This window comes from Pinus tabuliformis, chromosome 9 (genome assembly GCF_031772625.1).
Source record: "Pinus tabuliformis cultivar Carrire ecotype Pingquan chromosome 9, CPIR1, whole genome shotgun sequence".
Taxonomy (NCBI): Eukaryota; Viridiplantae; Streptophyta; class Pinopsida; order Pinales; family Pinaceae; genus Pinus; species Pinus tabuliformis.
The window spans coordinates 1,647,361,293-1,647,377,746 of record NC_142307.1 but is presented as its reverse complement, the minus strand read 5'-3'; the positions used below and the strand labels follow the sequence as shown (position 1 = coordinate 1,647,377,746).

The following is a 16,454-nucleotide window of genomic DNA, read 5'->3' as shown; positions in this document are numbered from 1 at the left end:
TTCACTAAAAAATGCCACTAGTCTGTCTTCTTGACTGAGCACAGCGCCAATAGTTGTTCCACTTGCATCACACCGAACTTGAAAAAGTTTATTGAAATCGGGCAGCCTCAAGATTGGCCTCTCCATGATCTTCCGCTTCAAAAGCTGAAAACTGTCTCCTGCCATCTTGGTCCAACAAAAAGGCTAACTGACATTTTTGATGGTCTCTAACATTGGTGCGCAGATTTCGCTGAAATTTCTAATAAATTTTCGATAAAAAATTATCAATCCGTGGAAACTACGTACCTCAAATAAGCTCTTTGGTAATGGCTAATTTATAATTTTTGCAATCTTCTCGGGGTCCATTTTCAATTCATTTTCTGCAACTACAAACCCTAGATAGACCAACTCCTTCTGCAGGAAAGTGCATTTCTTTAAGTTTATCAGCAGTTTGTTCTATTGTAACTTCTCTAACACCTTTTGAACATGTTGAAGATGCTCTCTTTTTGTTCTGCTGAAAATTAAGATATCATCAAGATAAACTATCACGAACTTGCCAATAAATTCCTTTAACATCTCATTCATCAATCTCATAAAGGTACTAGGAGCGTTGCTCAATCCAAATGGCATGACCAGCCATTCATACAACCCTTCATTAGTCTTGAAAGCTGTTTTCCACTCATCTCCTTCCCTAATCCTGATCTGATGATAACCACTCTTCAGATCAATCTTTGTAAAATAAGCTGCTCCGCTAAGACAATCCATCATGTCATCCATCCTGGGTAAGGGAAATCTATATCGAATAGTGATTTTATTAATAGCCCGTGAATCTGTACACATTCGCCATTCTCCACCCTTCTTAGCTGCAGGTATTGTCGGTACTGCACAAGGGCTCAAACTTTATCTGATCAGTCCCTTATCCAGCAACTCCTGCACTTGTTTACGAATTTCTTCATTGTCTTTCGGACTCATCCTATACGCTGCCTTGTTTGGCAAGCTTGCTCCAGGTATAAAATCAATATGATGGCTAATACTCCTCTTGGGAGGCAACTTATCTGGTAGATCGTCAACTACAATGTCTTGAAATTCTTTTAACAGCTCCTGAATTTCTACAGGCAGTTCTGATTTTTCTGTGTTTAGCAACATCGGTTTTGTCCTCCTTACAATCGCATAATTGACCTCATTTTCCTCAATCTGCTTCACAAACTGTTTTCCTCCAATTAACAGTGCCTTTGTTCCACTTGATTCTGCTGCATCCTCCTCTTTGATGGGTACAAGCATATGTTTGACCCCATCTTTCACAAATTTATAACAATTCATCTGTCCATCATGCGTCACCTTCCGATCATACTGCCACGGTCTCCCTAGCAGTATATGGCACACGTCCATTGGCATAATATCGCAGACCACCGTGTCTTGATATTTGCCAATGTGAAATTCAACCTCGCACTATTCATCAACTAGTAGCTGGTGGCCTTTCTGTAGCCACAACACCTTGTAAGGTGTGGGGTGTTTAAGCCGCTTCAGTCCCAGCTTTTCCACCATTTCGGTGGCAACCAAATTGTTTGTACTCCTGCTGTATATAATCAATTTATAGCACTTCCCATGTGATTTGCAAACTGTTCGAAACAGCGCCTTTCGCTGGGTCTGTTCAGCCATCTCCTTGGCTGGCTTCAACAGAACTTTGTTCAAAATTAAAGCTTCCCCTGTTTCTGCCACGTTTTCTATCTCCCGGGGTTGTGCTTCAGCTTCCTCAGGCTGCGCAACAAATGCTCCCCTCTGGCCAGCGTGCTCAGCTTCCGGGCATTCGAAGGATCTGTGCCCCCACTTATGGCACCTGTAGCACTGGACATTAGTTCCTCTTCCGTGACCATTTCCTCTTCCCCGCTGATATGGCCGACCTCCTCTAGTGTTATCTCCCTTCTCTGCTGTCCCTGAAGCCCTGGTTTTGCTGCCTTCCTCGTTGTTAGTGGCAGTTCTCCCTTTTCCATAGGACTGTCCTCGTCCTCTGCCATTTCCTCTCCCTCTCCTATTGTTCTATTTCCTGTTAATTTTATCTTTAGCCTTTACAGCAGTCTGAAAGGCTTCTTCAATATTCCGGGGAGAGAGAATACTGATCTCGTACAATATTTCCAACCTCAAGCCATTTACGTACCTCGCTGTTTTTTCTGGAGTATCATCCATATAGCCAGCACGTAAATTTACTCGATAAAATTCCTCGCTGTACTCCTTTACAGTCATACCTTTCTGCCTTAAATTATGTACTCGTCGATAAAATTCAACCTAGTAGTCTTTAGGCAAAAACCTGCCCTTCAATTTTGCCACCATCCTTGGCCACTTTCTTATCGGCAACTTGTTCATCCGTCTTCTGTCTGCTTGGACACTGTCCCACCATAGGGCAGCGTGTCCTTTTAACTTAGTTGCAGCAAATCTAACTCTTTTGTCCTCACTGATCTCCTCATTTTCAAAATACTTGTCTAACTCACTCACCTAATCCAGGAAAATATCGGCGGACAGACTGCCATCATAGTTAGGGATCTCAGGTTTGGGTTTGCTGCTGGCTAACGGTACTGATCTCAACAGTCTTAACTCTGGGGCTTCTTCCTCTGACCCATCTATAACAGTTACTGCCTCGTCTTCACTATCATCCCCAAGTTCCGGGTCCCTTCGCCTACCTGCCTCTAGTGCTTCCAAGCGAGCAGTAAGGATTCTCAACTGTTCTCTCAAGCCCTCGTCTGCTACTCTACGTGCACCTCTTCCTCGTCCTCGTCTTTGTACTTCCATCTTCCCCTGTTTCCTTAAAATGCTGCTCTGATGCCACTTGATGGGGCCAGCCCACGTGGTCCCGCCGTTGATGTGCTGAGGTGTTATACGACCGTAATGAATATAATAATATTTTGGATTTGTTGGATACCTATGTTGGTTTATTCGCAATCGGCGCCATATTGATTTTGTTCTATGAAGGGCTGTACCTTGATGGCTTGCCCGTTGAACACCTGTCCCTCCTTGGGATCCCACGAATCCGCCGAGGTTTGGGGTTTTTACTCCTTCTGCGCTCATTTCATTCTCGTTGTTTCGCCTAGTCTTTTGCTCTGCGAGCTCTGCAAGTTCGGCAGTTTGTTTGTTTTGGATGTGGGTTCCTGCGACTTGTTTACATGGTTTGATGGTTGTGGCTCCTGGTTTCCCTTTCGACTTCGGTTGTTGGTTTCCTACCTGGTATGCCTCTGCTCTCCTGTCGTTTTATGAATGCTTTGGTAAGTTTTGCATGGCACTATTCCTCGGCTTGCATGTCAATTACTATTGTGATTTGGGGTTTTGTTTTTCTCTCGAGGGTCCCCATCTCTGTGTATGCTATTTGTATCTTGTGAGTGATTTCAATTTCTCTGTTAATAGCTTCTGCCTCTATGTGTTGCTGTTTGCTTCCAGTGAGGGTTTAAGCTATACGACAGTTGTGTAATGTTTGCTATTTATTCCAACACTGGTTTAGTTTTTTTTCACAGTCTTTGGCAATCCGATGGCGGCGTCCTCAGTTGGGGTCTCTGCAAACTCATTTGGTAAGTTTTTGGTTTTATGCTGGAATTTTTGCAATCCTCCTTTACCTGTACCTGATGTCTTGGCTCCTTCATGAGCAGGGGTCTTCTCGGGGTCGGCTGGAGGCTATGGTTCACCGAACAGGTAGGGTGCTATTTCCTTTTGTTTTCTTGTCTCTTTCAAGTTCTCTTTAACTCGGTTGACGTTGTTGCTTGGTCTAACCACTCCTGTTCATGCTCTCGCAGGTGTGGCCGTTCGAGGGTTCCGGTGTTTGAGCTCTTGGCTGTTCGGGCAAACACGGGTAGTTTCTATGTTGTTTGGTAGCTTGTTTATAGGGGTGTTTCGACTTTATTTGTTGAACTTGGTTTGCTGGCCTTAGGCTGCTCTCTGTCTGTACTTAACTCTTCTTTAGTCGCTGGGCACGACGTGGGTTGTGATTCTGAGTCATACGAGAAGTTGGTTTCTTGTTTGCTGTAGGAGTTAATGTCTCACGACTGTGGATTTAGTCCAGTCTTCTATTTCGGACAGTATGTAAACATATATGGAAATTTTGGCCGACTGTGTTATGTATTCATATGAATTTAATGATGAATAGTTAAGACTTGTGTTGTATTTTCCACATACCTGTTACGAGGTCTTTCTTTTATTGTCTGGTTATATGGACTCGTGTTGTTACTTGTCGTCCAACTGGTTTATCTTTCCCTCTGGGCCCGGAACCTGTAGCAACACATTCAACAGTATTTGTATAATAATCTACTAGTGAAATTACACAATCTTTGAGGACACGATAGGAATATATGTGCACAGAATGTTTTTATTAATCTCTCTGTTCTTTTTCATACAAAGTCGAACCCCTGTAATGGTTTGTTTCACACCTTTTGTAACACTGTTTTCAAATAGTTTTGTAACTGTTGTTAGTTGTGTTGTTGGTTATATCAGTTATTTCATATACGGGACTTCTCCATAGCTAGTTAGCACATTCTGTTTTACATGCATTTACAACCGTAATACAACTGTTTGGGAAACAAAAGATTCTAACTAATCACTACTGCTCCTAATTAAAAGTCATTACATTATTCTTAGGCAATTTAAAAAGAAAAGTAAAATAAAAAATAAAGATAGATATACTGTCCATCCAACGAACTGTGTTCTCTGTCCTTTTCAGAAACCATTTCCCTGTTAGCCTGCATCAATAACACTGCTACATAGCTATTTTTATATTTTAAAAAATAAAAATGAATTCAACCAACTCTTGCTCTTATAATAATTAGAGAATCGATGCTTTTAAATAGAAATCACATTGTGGCCTTAAAAAAACTTAACTCCACTGTTTAAGTGCGTGGTTTTTTAATTTATTTTTTAAATGAAAAAAAAAACAGTAATTGATTTTTTAAAATCTAATTTCATGAAGTCTTTTAAGCTGAAAGGTTCAGTGATTCACTTTGTTATGGTTTAATTAAAAGAGAGATCATTTGCAAGAGAGACATACTAAGAGAATTGTGGAGCTAGGAAATATTTTGGATTCATTGAAAGATGAGAACTTGAATGGTATGGTGATTCACTCAAAACTCTAGATAAAAAAAATTTAAATTTTAATGTTAAAATATTTACAATTTTTGTTAGATTTATTAACAATTCGAAAGTAAAAAATAAATAAAAACCCTGTAGAAAAAAAAAAAAAATCACTATAGCTTTTACTAGTAAATTTTTTTATTATTTGTTTTCTTATTTAAATTTAATGAAAATTCAGAAAAAAAAAACTAAAAAAACCAAAATTTACATTAAACTCTTCTTTCTTCCTACAAAATTTCACTCTAAAGTTTAACTTCCTCTCCCATTTAACAATTAAATTTTTTCAATTTAAATATTTTGGATTTAATGAGTTTCTGTACTTATTATATGTTGGGTGTTCGACAAGTAAAATAGAGAAATCAATTATAAAATTATATCCATACCAATTATAAAATTATATCCAAACCTATACGCGATCTCTATTTTTTTTTGAATGGCTATATATTTCGGGATAAACCCTCTGTAATATAATGCATTGGTGTTCCTTGTATATCACAACAACCCAACATATTAAAACACTCTCTATTTTACCAAATTACAATTCTATCAACGCAGCGACCTATTAAAAGACTCTCCATTCTATCAAACTGCAAATGCTCTAATTGCTCTAATAAATTGTAAGAGTTAAAATCTTATTAAACTTCTCTCAAATTCTAGTCTATAAAGAAAAATCTTATTAAACTTCTCCCAAATTCTAATTTATAACTCTTTAGTAAGCACCCCACTACATAGAAAACATACCAACTGCTCCACTGAAGTAAACGTACCAACAACTATCTTGAAGTTGTCTTTGCACATGTGGATTTTAATTGAAAAGAAAAAACAAATTTCACATATTTTACAGCGTTATATTGCGGTGTGTGCTTGCTAGTTAGTTAATATTGACAAAAACAATCTCATAAACATTAAGATCAAATGCAATATTTTATGAAATAACACTCATATTACATATGGCATTCCCTATTCAATGCCGTTGAAATGAAAATGAAAAGGTAACAAAAATTACAACGAAGTGAGGTGTTTATCAAATGTATTGGAGTGAGTTATGTAACCATTTTTAAGAAAATATTTAGAAAAGTTTGGAGAAAATAAATGCATATGTGGTTGTACAATTGAGAAGGAAAATGGGCAATCTGTTGGAAGAGCCACCAATGAATATGAGCAATATGTTAATAGCGCAATGAGGACGATGATCAAAACAGGGTATTCCGTGTCTGCGGCAAATTGTATTGCAAATAGGTTGGAGGATGCAATGCATGGACGTATGGAATCACTAATGACGTTGAGGATGAAGGTGTGAGAAGGAAAATGAATGTGCATTGGAATGATCCGATAACTATAGAAGATAGGAATTGGAATGAAATAGATGCATGATTTGAATCCCGAGATTTGTTTGAGTGAACCAACGGACACGGTAAAGGAGCATTTCCATTCTTCTGAGAATGAACGATGGATTGAAAAGATAAACTAATAGAAGGATGAGGAATGCTGAAGAGGGAAAATGTTAGGTACCTAGTGAAGTGAGGGAATTATATTTCATTAATTTTATTAAAATTGATTTTAAAGGATAAAATTTAGTGAGGGAATTATTATAATTTGAAGAATTTATTTGGTGAATTATTCTAATTCATTTTCATTTATATTTATATATAATTAGCATAATCATATTAGTAAATTTTGTTGATATATGTTGATGGGTGTCATTTTCATATTTTAATTGCCATATAAGTGAAAAATATTGTTGATAGGTGTATATCAATCAAATTTAGTAACGTAGTTTTGCGAGTTCCAATGTGTGTGGGGTGGGTTCATTGACGACGGTTTACTGTGACTGACATTTGTTGACTATGGTTAAAAATGCTAAATACAGTTCATCATGGTTGAAAACATTGATTGATTTTGAAAAGGGTTGATCAACGTTGACCTAGTTGACCAAGGTTGACCATGGTAAATAATTAACCTAATAACATATTTATTTTACATTCATTTCACAATGTTACATAATTGTTGACTATTATTACATTGTCGCATTAATGTTGCCCATGTTGAATGTAACAATAATCTTAATATTAATGTTACATTAATGGTTGAGGAAGGTTAACCAGGTTGATGAAAGATACCATAGTTGATGGAGGTTGTCATGGTTGATCTTGGTTAATTATGGTTGACCATGATCGTTTATGGTTGGCCTTGATTGACCATGGTCAACCATGGTTAACCAGGATTATCAACATTAGGCATGCTAATTATCATTAACATTGTTTGTCCAAGATTGACGATTAACAAATATGGTTGGCTATGGTTGTCCATTGTTGACCATGGTTGGATGATTAATCGTTATTGACCATGGTCAACAATAGTTGACCATGTTTACCACGTTGATGATGGATTATTAGGATAGATTATGGTGGACTAAGGGTGACCATGGATGATCATGTGAACTACAATTGACCATGGAGATAATATTTAACAATAATTGGACATGATTGACCATGGATACCACAGTTGACAACAATTACTGAAATTTGACCATGGTGAGGATAAGTGAACATCATTTTTACCATAGATGACTATGGAAGGGCATGCTAATTGTGGGTCACGATGGGTTGACCATGTTCATCATGATAGACCATGATTTTCCATGTTCTATGTGGTTGATTATGGGTGGTCTATGGTTGACCATGTTTAAGCATAGTAGGACTATATTTGTTAATTTTTGATACATCTTGGACAATGTCAATTTAATATGGTGATTGGTGTATAAAATGTGGAAAATATCTCTAATCAACCACATTTACTAATGTATTTGTGTTATTTGATGGCTAGATTGTGTGGAAAAAAATTAGTAGACAATGGTTGACTATAGTTGACTATCTCTAACATTTTCTCTATCTCTATCTCAGAATAATATTTACTATGGATAACCATGCTTTTCCAAATCAAGCTATACTTGACAATGATAGATTATTATTGACAATGGTTGACCACAATAGACCATAGTTTATGATGTTTGAACATGGTTGACATTTTTTTACCATCATTGACTCTAGTTAAGCATGATGAATGAGTCTTGGCCATGCTAACCATGGGTGAACATGATTCGAAAAATTTGGCCATGGTTTTCCATCCTTTTCTGTGATATATTATGGTTTCCCATGTTGGTATTGAATAGCCATTATTGACCATCTTTAACCATCATGACCTTGATTGGCCATGTTTGACCATGGAAGGGGAATATTAGTAGAAAATGGTTGAATATGGTTAACTATGCCTATGCGATAGACCGTTTTGACTGGAAGCATGTGGTTGGAATTAGGTTCTCCAACATTTCTGACCATTTGATTCACTACCAACCACCCTCGGGAGCAACATACATTCCAACAATCTTCCATTAAATATTAAACTAGAATTTAGTTTCGTGTAAGAAATTAATTTTCTCAAAAGCACCTGTTACAATTTCCGGGCTTCCCTTACAAAAATGGTATGGCTCTGATGGATAGAGGAGAAACATATAGTGATACTTCTACAATAGTTAAACACTCTGACAACATGGGATAAAATTGCACAATAGCATAGAAGAGAGTTCTAGTTCTTCAACTTGAATTATATGAAAATTGAACCATAAATAGATTAAAAAAAATACGGGAGATCCTTTCAAACGATCTCTAGAAGTCTATCTCCTTTTAAAGGATCTTGAAAACCTGATAATAGTCCGACATAATTTTAAAGGATATTGAGAACCCTAATAATAGTCACATAATTTTAATTCATACATAGGTCACAAATGCTTCCTAAATTTAAACTCTACCTAAACAACTAGAAACTGTGTGTAGACTCAGAAGAGTCATCGTCCTTGTCTTCATGTGTGTAGACTCTTCGCCGTCGATATAATATTCGATATAATATACAAAGAATTCATAGTAGAGAGTGGTACCCTGAGTCTAATTTTTTTTGGAAAATTAATCCCAACTATCACGTTTACTAAACTGACGGTAACCATAATTGCTAAATAGATCTTTTTGCAAGTCGCGGATTTTGTTTGCACACTGAAGGACATGGGTTAAATGAACTTCCGCGTAGGAGTATACATCAAATCATTCGGCAACACATCAGATAATTAAAATCAAATAAATATTTAATACAGACTTGGTGAAGTGTATGGTAAAACATTTATTCTGAAACTCTTACACACAGTCTGCAACATCTAGAAGTTCAGAAAATCATATATTTCATACAAACGTCAATACTATGTCTTAATACTTTGACTTTATTATAATATTTTGACTTTATTATATATTATAAAGGGTTAGTTATATATATATATATTTATTTATTTTACACAGTTGAGGGGATAAGAGTGAGAGGAGAAAATTGTAGTAAGTCGGTAAAAACAGTTTTTAGAGTGAATTACTATGCAACTCCATGTCATTGTAGATCTCAATAAGAATTCTTGTTTTAGTTTGTGAAGGAACCTCATATGAATGTATTTCATCCATTTAAAAATATAATGTATAATATGTTTGGAAATTTCACTACTGGTTTTGATGGAACAACCGCTGTTTCTTACTTCGTTCTCCTCTGCCTTAAATTTGTTTGAGTTTAAAGCTAATCTCTTCTCGAATCTGGCAATCTCTAAATTCTTGAGATCATATACTATGGTCCATTTGGAGACGCAGTTATACTCTAAAATTACAGTATTCTGTGAGCAAGTGAAGCAATTTTCGCTAACAAATTCCTGAAAATGTTTTCAGAAAAGCTGGGAATGGAGTGTCCTTATCCACGCGTATATGAAGCAGCGTAAATGAATGGTTATATACGTTTCTTGAAATTTTAAATTATAAAAGCGTTAAGCATCCACACAGTGATTTAAAAATGGTTTGTCCAATCGCTATTAAGAAGATTATAAAAGTATGCTCATGTTGTATTTCATTCATTTCCTATTAATGTTGGTGTGTTGGTTGATAGTCGTAAGAGGATGTGGTTATAGCTGTTTATGGCTAGATATAAGGCTTTATTATATTCAACATATAGTCTATTCTCAATGATTATTACTCTCAACAACTAATTCTAATTAAATATAGATCATTGTAATTGTTTATGTTTGATCATAGTTTACAATGGTTAAAGGTGTTAGCACTGGTTGATCATAATTTTCAATCATATATGATACTTGTACATATTGACAGAAGACGGCCATGGTTAAACATACTTAGCAATGGTAACCTTATGGTTTTATGCTCTTAGTCACAGGTGAATGGTTCTCCTTTCACCCATATCTCGAACATGGGTAAGAGGTTTTTTTTGTTTAAGTCGAGATATCTTCCATCATATATGCATATATATTTAGTTTTTTAATTAGCAGCACTAGGGAATCATTCAAAACATACGCATGTCTTTAACTTGGTTTTTATCCAATGGTATTAATTACCTCCACTAAGTCAAAACTAATTATTCGAAACACTTTCGTGATCTCCCCATTAAAGTTCACTTTTATTTCAGAAAATGTTCAATATCATGAACACTTGATCATTATGACATTGTATATCATTTGATATAAATCATGATACATATCTTTTTAGAAACTCTAAATGTTTGACATTACACATATTAATTAATTAAAAGGTGTCATTTCCTATGTGTGATTTCTTTTCACAAATCAAATAGTTAAAGGATGTGCACATATTAGTAAAAAAAGTGTAATTTTTTTTGTGTTATTATTTTTCCGCAAATAAAAAAGATAGAGGAGTTTAAATACACACTTATTCGCGTATAATGTAGTAATTGATAAGAAATGCAGAAGACAGAAGTTTAGACAAACACACGGGAGCTCACAGGTGCAGATCACTAGGAGCTCCCACCAGCAAATGCATTCGCTTTACTTATTCATTAATTATCAAGAATTAAATAGATACATAGGCAAAAAACAGATTCCTAATTAATAGGAACTGAATGTCAAATAAAGGGGAAATCATAACTAAGTAACCTATTCTCCATTAATTTCTAACATCCCCCCTTAATGGAGAAAGGGATTTTTAAACACACCTAAAATGTCCCTAAACAAATCAAACTTCATTCTTCCCAGTGGCTTAGTGAATTGTAGTTCCTGTGTCCTTGCATCTTCTTCTTCTTCGTCATCCTCGTCCTCATCTTCATCCCCGTCTTCCTCGTCTTCATCGCCTTCTTCATCAACTTCCTCTAACTCATCCAACTGGCAAGCCTCACCAGTAAACCATGACACAGCATGTGGAATTATCTTATCCCTTATAGTTGAACCAATGTCATAGTCCTGCTCCATCCGATCCTGGAGGCTCTCAGCAGTTTCTTCATCGAGTTCTTCGTCATCATCTGGAACTTGTGGTGGACTAAAGAAATAAAAGAAGCTTTCACACTGTTCTGTTTTTGTCACAGGCTTTGCATTTTTGGCTCCTTTCTTTGGCTTCTTCTTCATAAGCTTTTATGTTAGATTTTTTCCAGGATACCAGTCAATCTCTGTCCCTATTGCCCGCTCCAAAATGGGTTCATTATCATCAATCATGTGGTAAGTCTTTGTCAACACAGAATTCTTGAAAAATGGATTCGTGTCAAAGTAAAAATCAATCTTGAAACCCTTGGGGTTATCAATTCTGCACCACTTAATATCCTTCAGATACTTCAAAGCACCTTCATCACGGTCTGTTATCTGTACAGAAAGCACTTCGTTGGTCTTCATTGCAGTGAGCCAAAACTCGGGAACTCCTTTTTCTTCTTCTCTGTTCTCATCAGTTGAAGCATTATTCTCAGACTCGTCCTTACTTTCAACATCATTGATACCATTTACAATTTCAAAACGCTTTGCATATAGTGGTTCATACAACTTCTGATATTTAGCTTCCAACGCTGCTCTTTCCTCAAAGAATTTTTCTTCAAGTTCATCATGCTTGCTCTGAATCTCTTGCAAAGCTGACACTCTGTTTTTAACAACGGGTGAAAGAGAATCAAGAAAACCAGATTGCTGTCCAGCAAGATGTTGCAACTTATCCTTCAAAGCATTGACCAAACCAGCACGGTCCTCAGCACTTAAAGCTGCAGAACCAGTAGGCAGGGCGGAGCCGAGATCTGCCATGCTGTAGGGCGCGAGCTGTTCTTCAGAGCCCGCAGAGCGACCTGCATCTTCTATACACAGATTTGCTTTAGCAATAGAATACTCAGACAACCCAAGATATGATTCCAGAGCTGACAACTGTTTGTTAAACTGTCCGGCGCCATCCTCTGTTTTGTAACAATCATCTGTCCCACCATCGACCTCAATAGGGGTGTCCACAGGTTTGGCCTTAACAACATCATCGACCGGCTTAATGTCCACAAAGGCAGACTCATTTACGTCTTCACATATAGAAGAAACTTCTGAGGTATTTATTTCTTGAGCCAACTTGTAGAGTCCGTCTTCATTTGCAGACTTATTTGATGTCATCAAGGTTTGCTGAGGCGTACTTTTCACATCCAACTTGTAGAGTCCTCCTATGCGAATACCTGTAGCAATGGGCTTCATCTGATCCAACAAATCTTTAATAATGCAATAAGATTTAAAAAATTTTACCTTGAGGTCCTGATCTGTAATCTTGGACACAGAAATCAGGTTCTTCTTAATGCCAAGAACATACCACACATCAGATATATTCCTGATCTTACCATTAGGCAGAGTAACAAGGACATCTCCATGTCCCTTGATCTCGTACCCACTATTATCTCCAAGATAGACTTTTAATCCAGTGTTGGATTCTTTAAAATTTCTGAACCATTGCTTTTTACCTGACATATGCGAGGAGGCTCCAGAATCCACGATCCAAATATCTGATTCATCCTCCTCAATAGCAGCGTCACCCTCGGCCATAAATAGTCTAACATCCAGATTCTGATCTGGGTCTGTATCTGCATCTGCATATGCCAAATGACCTGCATGCCTTTTCTGATTGTACCTCTCTTGATTTGCCTTCTTCTTGCGGAAAAATTTAGCAATATGGCCTATCTTACCACAATAAAAACATTCAGGAGCAGAATCATTTCTATACGAGGTCATACCTTGTGGTGTCATTTCTGATGTGTTGCCCCTCCTCTGATCAGCCATCGCTCTCCCTTTTGGCTTGAACTTTGTTATCAATGCAAGATCTGGATCTTGAGGCTTGAGAGACGACCTCCTTTCCTCTTCATGTAGAAAAATTCCAATAAGCTCTTCAAAAATTGGAGGCTTTTCCCTTGCATTCAATCCAGTTATAAACATCTGATAGTCATCTGTCATACCGTTCATGGTGATTTTCACTAGATCATCATTTGCCATGGTTTGACCAATATCAGATAGTTTATCTTTAACTTCCTTTATCCGAGATAAGAATGACGAAACAAACTCATTCTCCTCCATCTTGATTGAGAGGATCTTCTTCCTGAGGAACAAGGTTCGACTGGTGTTCTTGATTTCATACATGTCTTTGAGAGTTGTCCAGATCTCATTCGCTGTCTTGCAATCCCAAATATGAGGGATGATGCAAGCTTTAACTAACAATTTTAGTAGGACCTTTGCCTTTAGCTCCCTTTTCTCCCATTCTTGAGTTGTTGCATTCGTTCCACCATTTGCAACAGTTGGCTTACCTTCATCACCGATGACAATGCTGTAGGTATTCTGACCTTCAAGCAAAGTCTGAAGCTTGAATTTCCAATTTATGTAATTGGAACCATCCAATTTGCTGCTTTCATTTCAATAATCTGCCATCTGAGAATTCATCTTGAAAAAAAAATCTTAAGGCAGAGGCGAAGGCCCGCTTTGGCAATCAGCAGCAACTCCTCTGGCTGGCCCGCAACAGCGAGTCCACTCTGTCACTCTCTGTCACGCAGAAGAGTCTATCTTGAATCTCTTGAATCTTGCTTCTTTCCTAACGGTTAAATATGAATCTGGCAACTCGACAAGGTTGGCTAGCCAACCGTCCTGCCTTCTGGTGACTCACACCGACAAACGAATGATGGTGACCGAAAGCATTTTGAAACCCTCAGAATTCCAAATGCTCAACTGAGGGAACATATCACATAACCTTCTTTCTTGCATTCTTGAATTTTCACAATCATAAGAAAACTCAAAACTTCAACTCAACGGCAGAATCTTCCCTTCCTTATTATACAGAGCAACATACATCTCCAACTCTGAAGCCATTGTCATAATTTCTGCAAGTTTCATTATATCAACATTGCCCCCACACCTGCAACTCCAGCAGAAGCCCTTCAATTAGAAACCCCAATTGATCGATCACTATGAATCCCCAATTGACCGATCATGGCTCTGTTCATGACTGTCGATCTGTGGATCTCAGCCACTGTGCAACCTCTGGAAGGGAATCGTGACCCCCCCAGATATCAATGGAGCCGCCACCAGGATTTACTCGACTCACACAACCCTTAAATTAGCAACCTTTACACTGCATTGAAGCAGGTCAACCTGCCTTCAGCTTCTTTAGTCAATAGCAGAAGCAACCTTACAGTCAACCTTGGTAGTCACTGTAGATTGATCAACGGCTCCTCGACACAGGCACTCACCACATGCTGTGCGCCTAGTTCGATTCAGCCACGCAGGGCCACCGACCAGCCACGACAGCGGGCTCCTCTGCTAGGCGACCACCAAATGCCACGATCTGCTCCTATGTTTGGCGATCGGTCCTGTAACTCCTCTGCGCGCGGGCTCCTCCAGCACCATGGAATGTTGTTCTCCACGACCACGCACAGTCCTTCACGCACCACAGTCCTTCAGCCACCACGCAGCCGAATTTTACGGCAATCTCACTTTGATCCCTCTGCGATCCGTCCTCCTGGTGATCCTAGCCTCCGCACCTCCTGATGATCCGACCTCCGTATCTCCTCCGATCAACACAATAAAACCGGCCTCAACTATGGCCTCCTTCACACCAGATCTCCACAATCACGGAGACAGTCACTGCCATCACTCAGCTTACAATACCAGCAACCCTTAAGCTCTGATACCATGATAAGAAATGCAAAAGACAGAATTTTAGACAAACACACGGGAGCTCACAGGTGCAGATCACCAGGAGCTCCCACTAGCAAATGCATTCGCTTTACTTATTCATTAATCATCAGGAATTAAATAGATACATAGGCAAAAAACAGATTCCTAATTAATAGGAACTGAATGTCAAATAAAGAGGAAATCATAACTAAGTAACCTATTCTCCATTAATTTCTAACAGTAATGTTAATTATATATATTAATATGGTATAAAGAAAAGGGGTATTTTACCAAATACAATTACTGGACTTTGCATATGTATTGGGGTTTGGTATTTTTCTTATGAATTGGGCTATGAAACCAAGGGGATTTACTAAATCCGCTGCCACCACTGGATTGACTACCCGTCACGCTCCGCAACAACGTCTAATCTCACAAATTTCCAGAGAATGTTCAACCGCAATTTGGTTTGTTCTAAGAAATTACTATTGCCCACAACAGCCGTTACAATTGCAGGACTTCCGTTAAATAGTCTACGCATAACGGTATAGCTTTGATGGATAGAGGAGGGAAACATAATTCTACTGATGCAAAAATGCCAAATTAAAATTACTTTTGACAAAATCACGCAATAGCATAGAAGAGAATTAATTGTAGGTCTTTAATTTGAATTGTTTGTGAAGGTAACAATAAATGGATAGAAGAACTTATGGGATATCTTTTAAAAACAATTTTAGAACTTTAAAATTGACAAAAATGAAGAGAAAAAAATGTGGAGTAGAGGACTTGTTCTTTTCAATGTTACAAATCACTTAAATAATATTACATTGGACACGTCAATAATAAATGACTGGGGTTAAACTTGACTTAAACTCGACTAACTCAAACTCAACTAAGACACTTGGAGGGACATTTTTGACACCTAACAAGTGGTTAGGATTAGATTCTACAACACTCCCTCTTAATTATAACAATATAAAATTCAATTAATATACCTGGTCTACGTCTCAGCTAGGTTTATAATTTAAAAATTGAGTTCAACTTTTCTTCTTCTCTTATTCTGGATCCTATAGCCTATAAATTGTTTCAACTTTTTCTCTTTGTTGTATCCTTCAAGCCCTAGTTTATTCATTTTTTGGTGCATGTCTTCCATTCTTCCAGATTGTTTAAGAATACCCTGGACTTCTTAAAAAAACGACTTGTATGTGGACTACTGCGACATGTCATATTTTGTTCTACAATCTTCCTCATCAATTTGATGCAACATAAGCTTATAGTAAAAAAATATTTTTTTAGGACTCTAATACTTGAAAATCTCATTAATTTGTTCTTCATTGATGTTGTCCTCAACATTCATTTCTACAGCTTCTATGCAGATCTCATCAAG

At 37.5% G+C, this 16,454-nt stretch overlaps 1 pseudogene; it reads right to left on the bottom strand.

Moving 5' to 3' along the window:
• Positions 1-11,095: 11,095 nt before the first annotated feature.
• LOC149155170 (nucleosome assembly protein 1;1-like) lies at positions 11,096-12,217 on the bottom strand (annotated as a pseudogene).
• Between the last annotated feature and the right edge of the window lie 4,237 nt (positions 12,218-16,454).